Source organism: Alexandromys fortis, unplaced genomic scaffold (genome assembly GCF_014885135.2).
Source record: "Alexandromys fortis isolate MF-2015 unplaced genomic scaffold, M_Fortis_MF-2015_v1.1 scaffold_99, whole genome shotgun sequence".
In the NCBI taxonomy this organism is placed as follows: Eukaryota; Metazoa; Chordata; class Mammalia; order Rodentia; family Cricetidae; genus Alexandromys; species Alexandromys fortis.
The window spans coordinates 2,453,903-2,472,048 of NW_026067982.1; the positions used below are offsets into that span (position 1 = coordinate 2,453,903).

General features: G+C 47.8%; 1 protein-coding gene across 7 annotated transcripts in view; it reads left to right on the plus strand.

The window, feature by feature from the left end:
- The first annotated feature begins 293 nt into the window (after window positions 1-293).
- Tmem229b (transmembrane protein 229B) overlaps window positions 294-18,146 on the plus strand; it is a 39,067-nt gene continuing 21,214 nt past the window's right edge. For 2 of the 7 annotated variants that reach the window (XM_050158628.1, XM_050158629.1), the window contains exon 1: window positions 294-447. The gene's annotated coding sequence lies outside the window, so the exon portion shown is untranslated. Of the gene's footprint in view, window positions 448-482; window positions 789-1,165; window positions 1,366-1,966; window positions 2,107-2,539; window positions 2,635-18,146 lie in introns of those variants that run through there. The other 5 variants (XM_050158632.1, XM_050158630.1, XM_050158637.1 and 2 more) reach the window with 5 other exon arrangements.

Here is an 18,146-nt window from a genome sequence, read left to right on the forward strand (position 1 = left end):
GATGATGATGAAAACCAAACAGCCCCACCTGGTCTGGCTGCGTCAATGATTAACTTGCATGGAACACAATACGGGCACACAGTGGGTATGCAACACCGTGTGAAGTGCGGACCTCGGGGACCTGCGGCTTCAAGATAACCAGAGTCAATATTGTGCAAGCGTTTCCCTACAACTCCTACAAATCAGGAGGCGACCCTCACCCCACACCTGGAACGCAGGAGTGGCCTGGGCAGGGAGGGCCAAGGAATCTTCACTGCAGCCACCAGGGCTGCGGGTGAAGTCCTGGCAGGGGAGACTGCAGGCTGAGGATGGGTGGCGGGTGGCGGGTGGGTCGGCGGGGGCAGCGGGCCTGGCGGACACTCGGGCGCCGAAGGAGTTAAACAGGGCCGGGGGCAGAGCGCCTGTCAGACGCGAGCATGTGCAGTTTGCACCGCATCCGTACTATGGGTGAGTGCCGCCGTCGCCGCCTGGGGCTGGGTTCCGTGGGGCAGCAGCCGCTGCAGCTGCCCGGGCCCCGCGCCGCCCCGGCGGCCGCGGACACTCGATGCGGGAATAGTCGCGGGCGGGCGGCGTGGGGGAGGCTTGGCGGGTCACTCGGCGCGGGGGGAGCCCGAGCGCCGGGCGTGGGGGCGGGGAGCAGGCGGTGCAGGAGAGCGCCCCGAGTCCCGGCGCGGGAGGAGGAGCGGGAGCCAGCCGGAGAGACCGCGCTCCTGGCCGCACCTGCGTCGGGCAGGCGGTCGCCCGACCCTGCTCTGCCTTGCCCTACCCTCGTCCCCGGCCCCGCACCGGTAGGTGCCCGCGATGCCCGCAGAGAGGCCTTTCCGCCGCGGAGAGAGGTGTCTGAGCGGGGCGGGCAGCGGCCGAGCGCGTGGGTGCGGGTGATGGGGAAGACCCGGCGACCCCGTGTAGGGACACTACCGGATCCCTCTTCTTTGCTTTCGCTTTCGAAGCGGCTGCTGGGGCTGAAGAGCAAGTCGCAGATTAGGTGGTGTGTCTGAGCTTGGATTCCCTGCGGGGGATGGGCGCACAGGGGGGCGTGTTGGCGAAAGGGGTGCACACTGGCAACTTTCCCTGCGTGAAACAAAGCGGTGCGGGGTTGAGGCGAAGGTGAAAGATCCGGCTGAGGATCTCAGACCTCTGAAGGTTGACACCTCCCCCCACCCAGTGGTGTGCACCCCGAGGCCCTCTGGAAAGGACAGATGGGGGCGCCAGACTGAATGGAAGCTGGAGAGCCAGGTCTAGGGAGTGGGAACCACAGACCCTCCTGACTTTGCGGGCCCAAAGGACCCTATTGCCGTGTCCTCCCTGTGCAAGAAAGAACTGGGTGTTTGATGGTGGGTTGCACTCTTTCGCATTCTTTTTCAGGTAAGTGCCCAGGTCAGTGCCCAGCCCCTAGCTGCCAGTGCTTCATCTGCATTCACCATCTCTGTTTCCTGGTGGGAAATGGAGGGCTGGGATGAGGATCCAGTTAGCCCTGTTTCTGGCAAGGCCGGGGAGGTGTTGTCTTTTTTTCCCTTTCTATGACCAGTCAGAAACTGACCCGTTCCCCTACTTTCCCTCACCGGTTCTCCTCTCTTCCCTGGGGTTTCTCAGGAGGTGGAGGGATGATGGCTTCAGGCTCTGAGTTTGTAGTATCAGGCTCTTTGACACTGGTTAGACTTCACTGGAGGGCTCGAGGAAGCTGCAACCCAGTGTAACCTTGGGGCTCTGCTCACCCATTATCTTTGCACCCCAATAACAAATGATCTTCCAACTTGAGTTCTCCGGAAACCTAAGTCTCTCCCCCTTTTTTTTCTTGTACCAGAAAGAGGGGTCAAAGAGAGGGCTGATAAACCTGCCTTAAGTGGTATAGGATCTTTCTCTTTAGAAGACAAATGGACCGTGTTCCAAAGATTCCCAATCTTTGTCTCCAGGAACCAGGTTCCTCCAGTTTACAGAGCGTTTGCATATGACCATTGGCTCTTGTCCTATGGCAGCCCTGCCGTCCAAGAGCTCGGGTCATTTACCTGGTTGGAAGGCAGAGCCCCATCTGCTTCTATGGTCTGACTGAGAACAGGAGGTGCAGGACGCTCTGGACTTCTGGGTGATCCTCCTGCGTCTCTCTGAGTAAGCAATGACACACGGGTTTGGACCAAGGGTGGGTCCGCAAGGACAGCTAGGTTTAGAGACAGGGAGGGGTGGGCTGAGATGAAGTGTTCTTTGCCCTTTCTGAGACTTCGTGCTGGGAAGCAGAGACAGCAAACAGTGGAGATGGAACTCTGGGCTTTGGAGAGAAATGACAAGTTGATTTAGTATTGACTTTGGCCACTTCAAGATAGGAGCAAGGAGGGTTCCAGGACTTGTAAGGGGTGACAGGAAAAAAAGGGGAATTAAGTGCCCCTTTGCTCTGTGGTCCTGGAACTAAAGTGGCCAAGGTCAGGTCAGGTGGCTAACTCAAATGACACGGACAGCCCCACTTCAGGAGACTCCTCCCTCCTGCTAGACAGGCTCGGTTATTGCTCAGTCCAGGTTGGGTTTATCTCAAGCTGTTAATTCACAGCTGAAGACGGTGGCCCTGACCTGACCTCTCCAGCAGCAAGGGTGTGAAAAGCCTTTTCCATGGACAAATTGTTCTCCAGATACACAGGCTGTGAGGTAAGAAAGGGAAGCTCCTTTGACTCCCTCTTTGAAAGGGATGGGACCCGATTTCCTCCGTTTATAAACAGATTTAAGAGTTGGGGGTTCTTGGATGAAAGATATTAGAAGAGTTAGTGGGCTTTAGACTACATTTATCTCAGCTGAATCCAATTTGCCTGTTGTCTCTAAAGGGAAACGTGTCATTTTACAGGGCAGGGCTGAATTACTGCCTTTGCGATAGGGAAAGATCGGTGTTAGTTTTAAAAGTGTCGTTTTTATCAGAAAAGTTGTTCTAGAGCACAGGGTGGTTTTTCTGCCTGCCTCTGCCCATGGGATGTCCTGGAGCTTTTTGGAGGAGATGACAAGCCAGGACGTTAGTGACAGTCGTCCTCAAAGCCCTGAAAGGGGTCTTTGATGGTGAGGGGGGCCCGTGGTATCACAAGGCAGGAAAAGTGAGGCAGCTTGGGCTTAGCAGCAGCCCTATCAGATCTGGCTGTCCTTGAGGAGGAAAAAGGATAGCTAACCCTCCCACTGCTCAACTGCTCTCAAATGTGTCCCTTTAGTCCCCTCCTCCCCTGCCACCCTCTAATTGCAGACAAGGTGGTTTGGATTTTAGTGGTTTTTTTGGTTTTTAAATTCTGGAACATTCCTTTTAAAGTGTAAATAATTTCGGCCTTGGCACCTTCCCAGCTCCCTTTGTTCATACCAAGTGGCGGGGAGACTGGAAAGGGGTTAAGATCATCTGAAATTGGCTATATTTTCGGCTTCTTCCCCCATGTCTCCTCAGAAACCAGGATGTTGGTTATTGAAAAGTAAAGTGTAAGCTGGTTTGACGGAAGGGTCAGGAGCTAGTGTTTTTTGGTTATGGTCGTAAAGTGTACAGTTAGTACACTGACTGGTGTACTAACACTCTTTTCTTGGGATTTGAGAAGGTTTAGAATCACTTATCTTATGATTCGTGGGTTATACTTTTCCAAGATGCTTGAAGAGACTTTTGACGCTGTAGGTTCGGTTCAGGACGGACATTTGGGTTGAGCATAGTGACAAATGCCTGCAATCTCAGCCCTTAGTAGGTAAAAGCAGGAAGACTTGAGGCCAACCTGCTCTACATATAGAGTTCCAGACCAACCAGGGTTATATAATGATACTTTGGCTGGGAAAAATAATACACTTGCCTCAGATCAAGCTATGGGATGCTCCAGGCTGCTGTCATTTATGGAAAAAGAAGTGGTCTCTCCCTCTGGCACAGTTATCGACCATAAAGCTGAGGCTGAGTGAGTGGCCCTGCTCATTCGCAGGCTAATGTGGAAAGCCTGCTTGCTTCTCTTCGCTCACACAAACGAGGCTGCAGGAGTGGGCTCCTGCATGTCTCCATGCAAAGGTTCTACTTAACGTTCGTTTTGACATCAGTTCCCCTACCTATAAATTTAGTGGGGTTGAAATTGTAGGGTGGGATTGGCCCAGCCAAAGAATGATTCTCAAAGGAAATGTTCTGTTTCTTCCCCACGCTGACAGTATTGTGATGGGGTAGGACATAGCCAAGTCTAGCAATCTACAGAAAAAAGTTATTGCCATTGGCATTTCTGAACTTCTAGACCCCACCGTCCCTTTTTCTCCGATGGCTCCTGGGGGGCTTTGAGACGTCCTTGTGTCTATCATGGCTGATGTTGTAGAAAAGACATTTATATTGTGGCAGTCTACATGGGTAGGACTTGGGTCTTACAATTGTTGTTTTCTCTGGAATCTTGGCAGCATACAAAATTTCACTGGCCATGTAGTGTTAGGAGACCTAATTGATAAGGGGACATAATTAGTGAGAACATTTCTGTCACACCTCTTCTCCCCAGAGGCCGCACGTTTGGAGCACACTGGGTCATCCTCTTCTGGATGCTTTGCAGCTGGGCTCCAAGGATGAATGACTTTTAGTTACTATGTCCATTCTTTGTTTCAGTTTTTAAGAGGCCCCTCTGCCACATGAGCTTTGGGACTGGTCCATTTTCACAAGAGAGGTTTTAGTAGGGCCTTGATACCTACCCTGGGTATAGAGATGCCAGCCGAGAGATTGAAGGGCCACAGAGGGAGAGGGTTCTCTGAACTTCTGAGGAAGCAGTTCCTACTTTGAGATAAATGTACACACAAGGCTTCAGTTAGTGCAAGAAGCCTGACTTCTAGCTAATAATAGCCGTTTTATGGACCACCGACAAGGGATCTATTTTGCTACCATTTAAAATTTTTGAGAGTTGTATATATGATTACTGTATTTACCTCATTCCCTTTCCTCTTCCCTTCCAACTCCTCTGGTGCCCCTATTTCCTTTCATGACTGCTTTAACTAGGACCTGTTACATACATAACCTACCGAGTCTATGTAGTGTTGCTCATGGTAGATGTGTTTGTGGGTGACCACTTACTTACTTATGCTTGGATAAATCAAGGGGCTCCTCTCTAAAGAAAACTGATTTTCCTTCTCTCAGAAGTCTATGATTGCCTGTAGGTGGACCTTATCAAATTTCCCCCATCCATGTTGGTATGCTGAACGGCGGGGTCATTGTGTATGTCTTGTATAGGCAACCATGTTGTTGAGAATTCATGGGTGCAGTGTCGCTGTCATGTCTGGAAGATGCTGTCTAGTAACAAGCATCCTGGCCTATTGCCAAAAGAAGCTTCTTCCGTGAGAGGCGAGAGCTACAGCTGTCTGTGGGAATGAGGATAAGCATTTAGAGTACGGTTAGAAATGATACTGACCTAGGAAACCGGCAGTGGTGGGTTCTTCTCTACGGACCGTGACCTCTCCAGACACGAGGAACTAGCTAGTTTCCAGCACCTGGTATCACTTCCCTTCTGTTAAGCAGGCTTTTAAGTCCAATTAGAATAACTGTTGGTTAGCACCCCCAAGATAAAAAGGCAGTTACTGCACCATGGAGGATGTCTTGCTAGGCCAGCCCCTGTTGTGGTTCCTAGCCCTTCAGCTGGGCTGGACTGACGATTGCTTTTCTCCCTTGACAGCTTGCAGAACACCTTCTAATACTATGAGAGTTAGTGCTCAGGGAGGACCACGGGTCTGTTTCTAGCACATGTACAACCGCCATCATCTGTCTAAAGGGTGTTCTTAACTACAGTCTCCATCTTAGTTCCCAACACACACACACACACACACACACACACACACACACACACATCCAAATCCAGGAATAAGGAACCTGAACATTGGTCACACTTTCATCTATATCATAATACAAATATGGAGAATAAATATTGCTATCATTGGACAGCATAAGCCGCAGCTCCAAAGTTTTCTCTGATATTCTGCAGGGATTTTTTTTTTTTTTTGCTTGCCCAAAGCAATGAGGCGACTTCTTATATTGACCTAATATAGGTGCCTTCATAGTTTCCTATGCCTGCGCAGTTCCTGGCATGTGAGAGCACCTCTTAAATTGCCAGCTGTGATAGTTGAGTGTCGTCAGACATCTAGGCTTCTAGGTCACTGGACAATGATATTCTAAGGAAATTGAAGACTGCCAACATTTCCAAAATCAGGAAATCTGGGAATGCTCCCCAACTCACTTGCTCAGTTGACCTTGGGTGACCCATTTCAGTGCTCTGAGACTTAGTTCCACAAATGGAATTTCAACTGGCTTCAGCGGTCAGGGCATTAACAGTTGGCAGTCACCGTGTATTGAATACTTACCCTATGCCAGGCACTGGGCTAAGTACTTTTCATAGGTTCTCCTCTCCCATCAGTGAGACAGCCACTATCGATTATCCCCATTTTACCGCGGGAAAGATTGTGCTTCTTCAAGAGTGATTGCATCTCTCATACAGCTAGAAAGTGTCTGGACTGGGACTTGAACTGAGATCTGATTCTGCAGCAGGCTGTGAGTGTTGAATTGGCTGAGCGGTAGAACAAACGTGGATGAGTGACTGAAAGTGGAGGTGGTGTGGGCATAGAAGGAGAGCTCGATGGGGGTTAAACATGGCCAGCTAAAGGAAGATGGATGTACAGAGTCTTGAAAACTAACATCCTCATGAGTGTTCAGGAGAGGGCGGAGCCTGCACCCTGCAGTGGGTAGACCAGATGGCCTGAAAGTTATTGTAAAGGGAACAGACTTTCTGCTTGGCATAGCAATGTATCTTGTAAACCCCATTTTATTCTAATGCTATCATTCTCTTCTTGTTTAACAGGCTCTTGGGCAGCATTTTCCTTTCTGTTACCCTCCTGCCTGTCACAGCAATTCATGTTAGCAAATTCTTGAGTCTAGTCTTGGTCCTCCAAGCTCTTCCCTGTCCATCACTATCCATCTGGGGAATTTGATTATATCTTGAATCCCAGATATTCTTTACAAAATACAAAAAAAATTAGATAGACTAGGGGTCTAATCCCCCTCATTAAAAAAAATCAGTATACCTTATATCTATCAGATTACCCTATATTCGTCAGGCTACCCTATTCTGAGAAAGGACTTATGGCCACCAGTTACTCCATTTAGAGATAACCAGTTACGTCAATGGTAACTGTCCTCATTCCTAGACAATTTGACTTTATGTCTCGTATCAGTTGGCGATGATGATGGAGACACATGAGGGTTATGGAGCTGGCCTGGAAGAGGTGGGCTGGCCACATGTGAGTTGTTGAGCTGCTATTTGATAGAATTACATGCTAGGGACAAGGGGATGAGTTCTGGACTCAGTTCAGTGACTCTGTACATGGGATGTGAATTTTCTGGCTTTTGGTTTCCTTGTGTATAAAATAGGAAATACCAGATGAGACCGTCTCTAACCTCCCTTCTAGGAAGTATACTGGATGACCCGGTGGGCTAGGGGTAATTCTGGCCTTTCTCAGGGAAAACTCACTTTGCAGCTAAAGGAAGTCGGAGCTGGGCAAGCTGGTGTGGAGTGGAAGGAGAATGAAGCCATACTGGAGGTGAAGGGACAAATAGAGTACGAGCTGTCTAGTGAAGGGGTAGAAGGACTGGTACCCCTTTGTCCCACTGAGCAGTAGAAAGGTGGCACTTATGCCACCCTCCCTCACTCCTCCCTACGGCACACTGAGCACCCTCTGCCGCCTTTTAAATCTTAAGCGACCCCTCCCGCGGCCGCAGGACAATCTCCAGAGACTGCCTGTCCAGAGCTGTGCGATTGTGGATGTCTCACATTCTGCATTTAGGTTGGCAGAGTCGCCTCTCCTCCTCCCTTGCTGCTTCCTAAGGCTCCAGGACTTCAGGACCTTGCTTGAAATGTTCTGGGTGATACAGGGTGTGAGGCCCCACCTCTCCTGCTGCCCTATCTCTGCCTGAAGGAGCAAGGCCAAGCTGTGAACTCAGCCGGCCATGCTAGAGGTCATTTGAGGATGGCCATTTGTATAAGGATCTGCTCAGTCTCTTTTGTCCTTATACATCCTCTGCTTTGAATTTTTTGTATTCAAGATTGAGGAGCAAGTGAGTTCCCACTGAACCCACCGAACCAACCATTTCTGTCCCTGATTTCTCTGCCTTTCCCTCCTTGCTCCCTCTGAGGGTATGAGAGACTTTGAAAATCTTAAATTAAGAGTGTGCGTGTTTTGCCTGCATGCATGTCTATGCACCATGTGTTTGTAGTACCCATGAAGGCCAGAAGAGGGCATTGGATCCCCTAGAACTAGGGTTACAGAAGGTTATAACCTGCAAGGGGATTCTGGAACTCAAACCTGGACCCTCTGGAAGAGCAAGCCAGCCACTTCTTGAGCTCCATGGGAGGCCATTTTAACTACAAAGACAAACATTTCATTCTATTAGCTATTCATGAAACAGTACGGTGTCCCATGAGGCCTTTATGTTTGCTCAGTGAATTTTGTTCTTTCCCTGCCTAGGGATGAACAGCCAATCAGGCTTCCTAAATTTTCTGGTTATTCGTAGGCAGTAGAGGGTCACAAACATGGCCTCAGTTCAGCACATCATACATCCATGTCTTTGTCACTGAACTGCAAAGGACAGGGAAGTGTTCCGTGGCCAGCACTCTTGTTTCCTGAGTTCACCTTGTATTGATGCCGAGTCTTTCTCTTGTGCCCACGCTCATGGGTTTCTCAGAGAGCGCTCTTTTCCCAGCTGCTGAGATATTCACAATGGAAAAGTTTATCACTGAACATCGTGACTCATGCTTATGATCCCAGCGTCAGGGAGGTTGAATCAAGAGGTTTACCACAAGTTCAAGACCAGTGCAGGCTGCATAGTGAGTTCCGGGATAGCCCGGGCTATAAAGTGATACCTTTTCTCAAAACAAACAAACAAAGAGCAAACTACCCTTCATTGCACATCATTGCTCTTGCTTTCAGGTCCAGTCTCTTTCTATAAATCTCTTTAGTCTGCCCAAATAGGTCCTCGGGATGAGACCTGCACTTGCTCACTCATGCTGGTCCTAGATATGATATGCTAATCCCATATCATCTGGAGCAGTGAACCCGGAGTACAGACTTACTCCCCCGCTCAGCGGTCTCCCTCCATCGTCCAGCAGCTGATGGCCAGTCTGGCTCACCATCTGCATACCCCTGCCCTGTCTTCTCACCGGCAGGAGCCAGACACCAAGTTTCCGGAGTGGTCCTGTGGTGTGGTTGCTCTTCTCACCACCCAGCCCTCAGAGCAAATTCTCTGTGGCGGGAGGATGAGGTCATAGCAGCGCCTTCCACCTCCGCGTTCCTCTGCGTGGATGTTCTCCAGTGCCTGACTAGTCTGACCCTTTGTACCCGCCATGTGAGGTTGCACACCTTTTTTGGAGAATGTGCATCTGTGACTGGTCTCGCACTGGAGAACACCGCATCTTTTGTATCTTGGCGCCTTAGTTAAGATTTCTGACGTGACATTTCGTTGTGTGTATTTTATTAAAACTACCAAGGCTGGAGGGATGGCTCAGTAGTCAAAAGTGCACCTCTGGATTGCTTATCCTACATAATAAAGGCTACGTACACAGCTACTGTGCTGTATTGTTTGTTCATGTTCAGTATAAACACAATATATAGAGAGGAGTGATCTAGAGATCCTCTAGAGGACCCAAGTTCTGTTCCCAACAACTACCTACAACTCCAGCTCCAGGGGGATCCAATGCCTCTGATCTCCATGAGCATTGCCACTCAGTTGCATACACCCACAGACAGGCACATATACATATGTGTGTGTGTATATAAAATTTTAAAAAATACTCTGGCGCACGCTTTTAATCTCAGCACTCAGGAGGTAGAGGCAGGCAAATTTCTGTGTTTGAGGCCAGCCTGGTCTACAGAGCAAGTATCAGGATGGTCTGAGCTACACAGAGAATCCCTATTGCGAAAAACCAAAAACCAAACAGATAAACAACAACAAAGAAACCATGACTGTCAGGTTGGGTGTGGGAGTATGGTGCTCGGCACTCAGGAAGCTGAAGCAGGAGACAGGATCATTTCTTGAGGCTGGGGAGATGACTCCATTGGTAAAGCGCTTGCCATGAAAGCATGAGGGCCGGAGTGTGGACCCCAGAACCTGTGTGAAATCCCCACAGCACGCATCTATGACCCCAGCACTAGCAAGGCAGAGACGGTGGATCCCTGAAGCTGGCTGGTCCACCAGCCTACCTGAATCAGCGAATGGAAAGTTCAGTAAGAGATTTGGTCTCAAAACTGAGGAGGAGGAAAATGAATGTCAGCCTATGACCTCTACGCATGATGCATCTGCGCGCGCGCACACACACACACACACACACACAGAGGAATATGCACATATGTGAACATACACATGCACACAGAGTTGACCTACTGCTAGGTGAATGAGAACAACTAACATTTATTGAGTTCTTACATAGACACTCCCCTATATCCAAAGGTTGTTCATCCCTGGATTCAATCACTTGGTTATTAAAACAATTCAGAAAAATATATTGTGTTTATACTGAACATGTACAGACAATACAGCACATCAGCGGCGTATGTAGCATTTATTATGTATGTTAAGCAATCAGAGGTGATTTATATGCAGTTAGGGAATCTGCATTTCTGCAGATTCTGGTATTTGTGGCTGTTCCCTAGAAGCAGTGGCCTTTGGACGTGAAGAGGGTCGCTGTAGTGCTAACTGCTCTTTTTTAGTACAGCGAACACGTACTCTCAATCCCCATGAGGGAGGCACTCGTATTATCTCTATTTTACAAATGAATAAACTGAGGCAAAGGGAGGTTAAAACAATTTGTCTAAGGTCACATAGTTGGCTTCAGCGTTGGGATTTGAATGGAGGAAATCTGACCCCAGAGTGTGCACTTTTAAACCACAATGCTCTGCTGCCTCCCATAAGGGAGGGGTCGTGAAGATGACACACATGCTTGACAGATGCCGGTTTTGGAGGTGCTTCTAGGTTCCTCACTCCACATCAGAGCACTCCCTGCTTACTTTCTCCTCTCCCCACCTCCCCATCCCAACAACTCCCTCTGTGTTCTTCTGTCAGGGTCAAATCCACCTGCCTAAATGACCTGTCAGGCACATGCCCCAACTGCCTCCCACGGATGTGCTGTCCGTCTGTCTACATTCGAGCTCACCTTAGCTACAGAGGTATATTTGGCCCCAACTACTGCTAGTATCTTTCAACTTCTCTTGTCATTTCACCATTAAGTTGCTGTTATCACATGTTTTTTATGCCAAGGACAGTGGACATGAAGTTGGCAATCGTAGCTTCTCTTCTCTCGGTGCCTCCAACTGCCTATTGCTAACGTATGCAAAGCCCTGGCTTCTCTAAAGAGCCTTTCTTCCATCACCTTGAAGATGTGGGTGTGGATTAGGTCCCTTCAACTTGCAATAGTCTATATTTATTTCCCTTTTAAAAAATTGTGTATTTGTGTCTGCCTGAGAGTGTGTATGTGCACCACTTAGATGAAGGAGCCTGTGGAGGGCAGAAGAGGGTGTGGAATTTTCTGGAACTGGAGTGACAGGTAGTTGGGAGCCACCACATATTATTTGCCTTTTTGCTTTCTACTAGCTTTTAGGATTCGGAGGGTTCAAGACTCTGCACACGATTTACGTACCGAAGATATATATAATATTAGTTGGGAAAATAATTCCTGCAACGTCTGTTCTAGACTTGAGCAACTTTTAGAAATCCCATTCTCTGGATGGTCGTGGTTTTAGTGAGGGCTCTGTGGATTTGCTCTTTTCGGAGTAAATTTATAAAACAAACACTCAGGTCCTACCTGCTGTCTTTCCCCTTTCGGAGACCTAATTAACTCTCACCACGCCACGGGTCTCTTTAATGACAATGAAATATAAACATCCTTAACCTGAGAGTTAACTGACGGCAGTAGGACCTGACCAGCCTATGAGAGTCATGGGGGGGCTACACATGCCAGAGTGTATGTGCTCACAGGCATCACGGCAGGGGTGTTAGTGTGTTTATCTAAGGGAAGATTCCCTCCCCCCGGCTGTGGGAACTGTGTCGTTTACAATATGTGCTCAGAATTACTACTTCAAAAATCTAAAACATTCGGAATCCCAAGGGTGTTGGCTCTGATGGTGGGGTGGGTCCTCAAACTCTTCAGATGTTACAGAATGCCAGAGAAGTCTCCACTTCATTGACCTCTCCTGCATCCCAGCCCTGGTTCCCATGAAGCTGATGCCATTGACCACAATTTACTGTTTTATTTTTTTGAGACAAACCAATCCCAATATTGACTTATTTATGAGTTTTGGTAAAGTTTGGTTTATTTCATAAATTCACTATGTTTTAGGTATTATAGTAAAGTAGAATTTTTTTCTATGATCTCTTCTAATTGGTTCCTTTTTAAAAAAAATTTATATGAGTGCCCTGTCTACATGAACAACTTTATGCCAGAAAAGGGCATCAATTCCCTCCAAATAGATAGATGGTTGTGAACGACCATGTGGTTGCTGGAAATTGAACTCAGGACCTCTAGAAGAGCAACCATTGCTCCTATGTATTAATTCTGCCACCAAGTCTTCATTTATTCTTTATTAGATCTCGCAGATTTTTAAAATGTTTCATTAAAATACTATTTATGGTAACTGGAGATATAAGATATCAGTGATCGAGAGCTCTTACTGCTCTTGTGGAATACCTAATCCCACCACACATGTTAGGTGGCTCACCTTGACCTGTAACTGCAGCTCCAGGGGATCCCATATACATGTGTGTGTATGTGTGTGTGCATGTGTGTGTGTGTGTGTGTGTATAAAATTTGAAAAATACTGTGACGCATGCCTTTAATCTCAGCTTCCAGAAGATGTACATGTAAACGTAAAGTAGACACACACACACACACACACACACACACACACACAATCTTTGTTACTAAGTTGCTTTAAATTTTAGACTTCAAGCAAGTGGTGTTAGTTGGTTTTTAAGCTGAGGTTTGCTATGTAGCCCCAGCTGGCCTTGAACTCGAAACCTTCCTGCCGCAACCTCGCAGGTGTTGTGGTGACTGTCACAGCACCACAGCACCTAGCTGCCAGTGCCTTTCTTGCCTCACCTGGTCCTGGCCTACAGCTTGGTCCCTGAAGAACTCTTGGACCTCTAAGGCTTTGGCTTTAAGATGAACTGGGACACACCTGCTAGAGACTATGCCCTGTTCCCTCCTTGGCATATTAGCCCACATGAATAGGCTTGATGTTTTCTGGAAGCACCTCCTATACTCGGGTGTTTCTTTGGAGCACATGACATCGTTTCTCCTATTCCATCTGGGAAGTGATACAACTTCTTATTGACCATCAGTTTGCTTATTAATCCCTACAATTGTGTTGATTGGGCATTTTATTATTGACTTGAGATAAGGTCTTACTATGAGTCTAGTCTGGCCTAAGACTGGTGCTGTAATTGCCTTCCTGCCTCATCCTCCCAAGAGCTGAGAACTATAAGCATAAGCCACCACTCCTGTTGATCACACATCTGAAAATTAAAATCTAGATTCAAATGCTCATGGGAAATGCAATAACAACAAAGACACACAAAAAATGATAGAATATACGATATCATTGTGTTCCCTTTCTCCTCCTCTTGTTCCTCTTCTTTTTTTAAAAAAAATATATTTACTATATATACAGAATTTGTCTCATGTGTGCCTGCAGGCCAGAAGAGGCACCAGATTTCATTACAGATGGTTGTGAACCACCATGTGGTTGCTGGGAATAGAACTCAGGACCTCTGGAAGAGCAGCCAGTGCTCTTAACCATCGAGCCATCTCTCCAGCCCCCATTCCTCTTCTTTTTGCTAGGAAACTGGGAGGAATTCGGATGCAAAGTTGTATGTTGACCAGCCATAAGCCCTGTTTCTCAACCTTCCACAAGGCAGGTCCTTTTCTCTTAACCCCTACATGTCCATTGTGTTATGAGAGACATGGGAATCAATTTTCCTCTCTCACTCACAGGGCACATACCCTTCGACTTTGTCCCTGTTGAGACATGATGGCTAGGCCTGTGGAAGGCTTGGCCGCATCCCCTGACTGTTAACTGACCATGCCCCTCTAGAGGCCAAGAGGTAAACACTTCTAGCTCTGCCATTTTAACCCGTTGGGAAGTCTCTGGGCTGCCCCCTTCTCTGTCCCTACTGCCCACGATTCCTGATGAGGTGGCACTTTCCACAGCATCCCTAGGCATCCTCTTGCATAGTGTTTACTCATCTTCATCTCCATTATGAGGATATCCCACAGACCCAGCTTGGCATCTGTTTCTTGGGCTTCCTCTAAACACATCTTGGCCTCCAGACACGGAACCCTTTGCCATCTCCCCACCCTCTCCAGTACTTTCTGTTGTTACACTGAGCTGGAAAATGCTGAGCTATAGTAGAACTTGAATCAGTTAGGTCAATGACATTTCCCGAAGGTGCTCGATTGAAGATTGACCATATCATCTATATATCGATCGTTTGGGAGCGCCAGTCTGTACCAGGAAAAGACCAGTGTCTTTATTCTGCAGGACAGATCACTTGAATTGACCCCAATTTTCTGCCCACCTTCGTACCCCTTCACTTTTAAAGTTGACATAACCTATAATGATACACCCTTCTAGTCAGCAAGTTTGTAGTGCCTCCTGATTACTCTAAATAAAATTCACATAATCTGAATAAAATTCATAGACACTGACACCTACCTATATATACTTAAATTTTTGTCTCTTTTCTCAGTACTGGAGATCAAATTCAGGGCTGTACATGAAAAACAAGGGTCCATCACTAAGTTACAGCCCTTATCCCTTGTTTGTTATTAATGGTTTTGTGTTTCTTCTCTCTCTCCCTCTCCCTTTCTCTCTCCTTCTCTCTCTCTCTGGGAGGGGATACTGGAGGTTGTTCCAGGACCTTACCACTGAGTTCATCCCAAGCCCTATTATATATTTATTTTAAAGCAGGGTCTCACTAAATTGCCCAGGCTTGTCTTAAACTTACTTTATAGTCCAGTGAAGCCTCAAACTTTGATCCTTCCTGACTCAGCCTCCCAAGTAGCTGGGATTACAGGCATGAACCACCACACAGGTCTTTTGGGTTTTTGTTTTGTTTTGCTTTTGAGAGATAGTCTTGATTAGCTCAGGTTAGCCTCGAACTGTTGCCCAGGCTGACCTCTAACTCTCTCACACCTCTAGCCTTTGTCTCCCAAGTGCTGAGATTACAGGTAGGTGCAACCAACACATCAAGTCTTTAAAGTCAGTACGAAAAGTTAACTTTAATCTTAAAGATAAATAAAGGAAGAAGTTAGTTATCCTGTAATATCATATATTTAGTGTGTAATTGCTTTGGCACAATTACCTGGAAGTCAGAGGCTGAAATCTTTGCATAGTAACCACTGAGAATTGGGTGCCCAGAAATTAGATTCGGGTGTTGTTGTGGGTGACTCAACATACCTGAAAGGTGATACTAAGACTCATGTCATCCTCCAAAATGATGACCAGTTCTTGGTAATGTCCCAAAGGATATGAAGCAGGATATCCTTTCAATTTACATGTTAATAGCATTCCTGGCCAATGCAGCATCCAGCCAAGCCGTGCTTAGGCTAAGTGTGGTGGCGTACACCTGTGATCCCAAGCTGTGGCAGGAGGATTTCTATTGGAGGCCAGCCTGGGAGACATACTGATACTCTTGCCTCAACCAAACCAAAATAAAAACAACAAAAATCACGCAAAAGGGACTGGAAATCTGTCTCGAGGGCCTTGTGCTTGCCTAGCAGAATAAGGCCCTGGATTCAATCCCCAACACCTCAAAACAAATATAATTATGATCATAATTTAGCGTGTTCTTTTCCTTCAAACACTCTAAAGTCACATAAGGACAGCAGAATGCTGGCCAATGGCTTCCCCCTTCTCAGAACCTGTAGGACTACTGTGGTGTCAATAGAGTTCATTTGGAAGCCATGGCCGACATGGAAGAGCCTGGCTGTGCTGAGCCTGAACCCACTGAGTCACGGCTTCTCCACACCTGTCTTCCTCATCCTTCTCCTGTCAGTAGAGGCTGACTTTGTCACTCACGCAGATGGCCCAGCAGAGTGTGACTGATATTACTCAGCTTTATTGCACACAGAGGGATATTAAAGCAGCACTGGGCCCTCTCGTTAGCTTCCTACTGCCTGCCAAGACAAGACTTGAACCTGCTGAAGGGTAAGAGGCCTAGGAGTTGTTAATATTGTGAGCTCACTGACCCGTTCAACCGGCACTGTCCTGGGACCCTGGAGAATTAGGTACCTTCAGGAGTCTGGGGGCAGGATTGTGCTGAACTCTTTCCATGGAGACTGATTTCTTTTTGTCCGAGATTGTCATCTTTGTGTGTGTGGGGTGAAGGACAAGTAGGTGAGCAAAAATGAGAGAAGGGGACATTCCAGATGGAGTTGGGGAGGATTCTGAGCAGAGACACCAAGAGGCTAGAATATGTGTTGGACGGACAGCTGGTTATGGACAGCCTGGTTGGTATACGAGACAGGACCTAATGATTTTTGCTTTGTTCAAAAAAATCCTATTAAGTACTGTGTCATGGTAGATATTTTTAAAAGTAGCTTCTGGGTCAGCTAAATGGCTCAGTGAGTAAAGGCACTTGCCACCAAGCCTGGTGACTTGAGTTTAACCCCAAGGAGCCCCATGGTGGAGGAGAGAAACGACTCCTACTTGTCTTACTTTAAATCACTTCATCCTGTTGTCTTTGTTGGTCTGTTCCTTTCAAGTTTTCTGGTCACTTCTCTGGGAATGTCAGTTCTGAGTACTCGCACCAGCCACCACTCGTGCGGTGTCGTCCCCAGGAGGATGGGATAATGCCTGCTAGGTAGCGTCATGATCTAGATGTCTCCTGGCTTCTCTATCCCAGGGTCCACTTTTGCCCCGCCACCCAGGTGCCCCACATACGCTCACTTTAAATATGGACCCCAGAAGTGGCCCTCTAGTAGAATGGAGAATCTCTAGCCATGCTGTTTGTTTTGCAGTCCTAGCCCTGGTACCACGGTCCGAAGAAAGTTTTCTGTGGCCTCTCTGGGTCTCTTCTTATATAGGAGAGGCAATAACTGTCGCTAACTCACAGGATTTTTGTAAGCACCAAGTGAGGTCACATGTGGCAAATCCTTGGAGCGACGCCCATCACTTGTGCTTTGAAAGTATCGGCTATTATTACCGTTTCATTGTTTGGGTGGGGGGAGGTTCTCCTCAGCTTATTCTCACCTGCCTTCTGTTCTCAGGAGGGTCCTTGTGGCTCCTTCTTGTTTTCTGGTGCTGTACTGGCTTAATTGTTCCTAGAAAATGTCTTTTCTGCCGTGCCGAGGGCCGTGAGGAGGGAGATGCTTACCCTTGGGCTCCGGCCCTCCCACTGATTGTTTTCTCCATGCGCGCCTGTGTGTTATTATCTGTAACCGACACGTGGAGGTCTACAGTGTCACATGCATCAGCTCACGTCACCAGCCTGGCCCAGGACGGGACGTGCCACTCGGTCTGAGTCACCCAATGCTGCTGTGCCATGGGCAGGCCTAGGTGATGAGTTCCTTTTTCAGCCTCCTCGGGCCGGTTTGAGGCTGCCTTAATGAACGTAATGGGTCCTCTGTTTCCTTTGTCAAAAGGAATGTTAATTATTTTCAGCAGTCTAATTATGTGGCTAATGAGAGGCTGACTGAGATAACATTGCCTTTAATTACTCTTGCCTAACTGCTGTTTGGAGCCATAATTTGAGCGTGTTGCAAGGCTGGGGTGCTGGCTCAGTAGATGGAGCTGTCCAGCAAGTGGCCAAGGGAGGGGCCGGGATTGCCGAGTTCATGGCTCTTGATGAAGGTGCCTGAGGTGGCTGGCGTCGGCTTTGCCAAGTGTTTGACAACCTCTCCTGTGTGCCATCACATAAGGGAAACGGGCCAGGTGGGATCAGGTGGAGGCAGACAGTGCACTCAGGGTTCCACAGGTGAACCATCACTCTCCAGTCCAAACCCGGACCCCAGTCTACCTGCCCTTCAGGCTGCTCTCAGCCCAAGTTCCTCCTCCTTGGAGGACATACCCCCTGCCTTCCCTCCAGGTTGACAGATGGATATAGTAAATGCTGTCTAGAACAAGGGAATGCACCTGTCTGCGCTCTATGTGCTACCATAAAG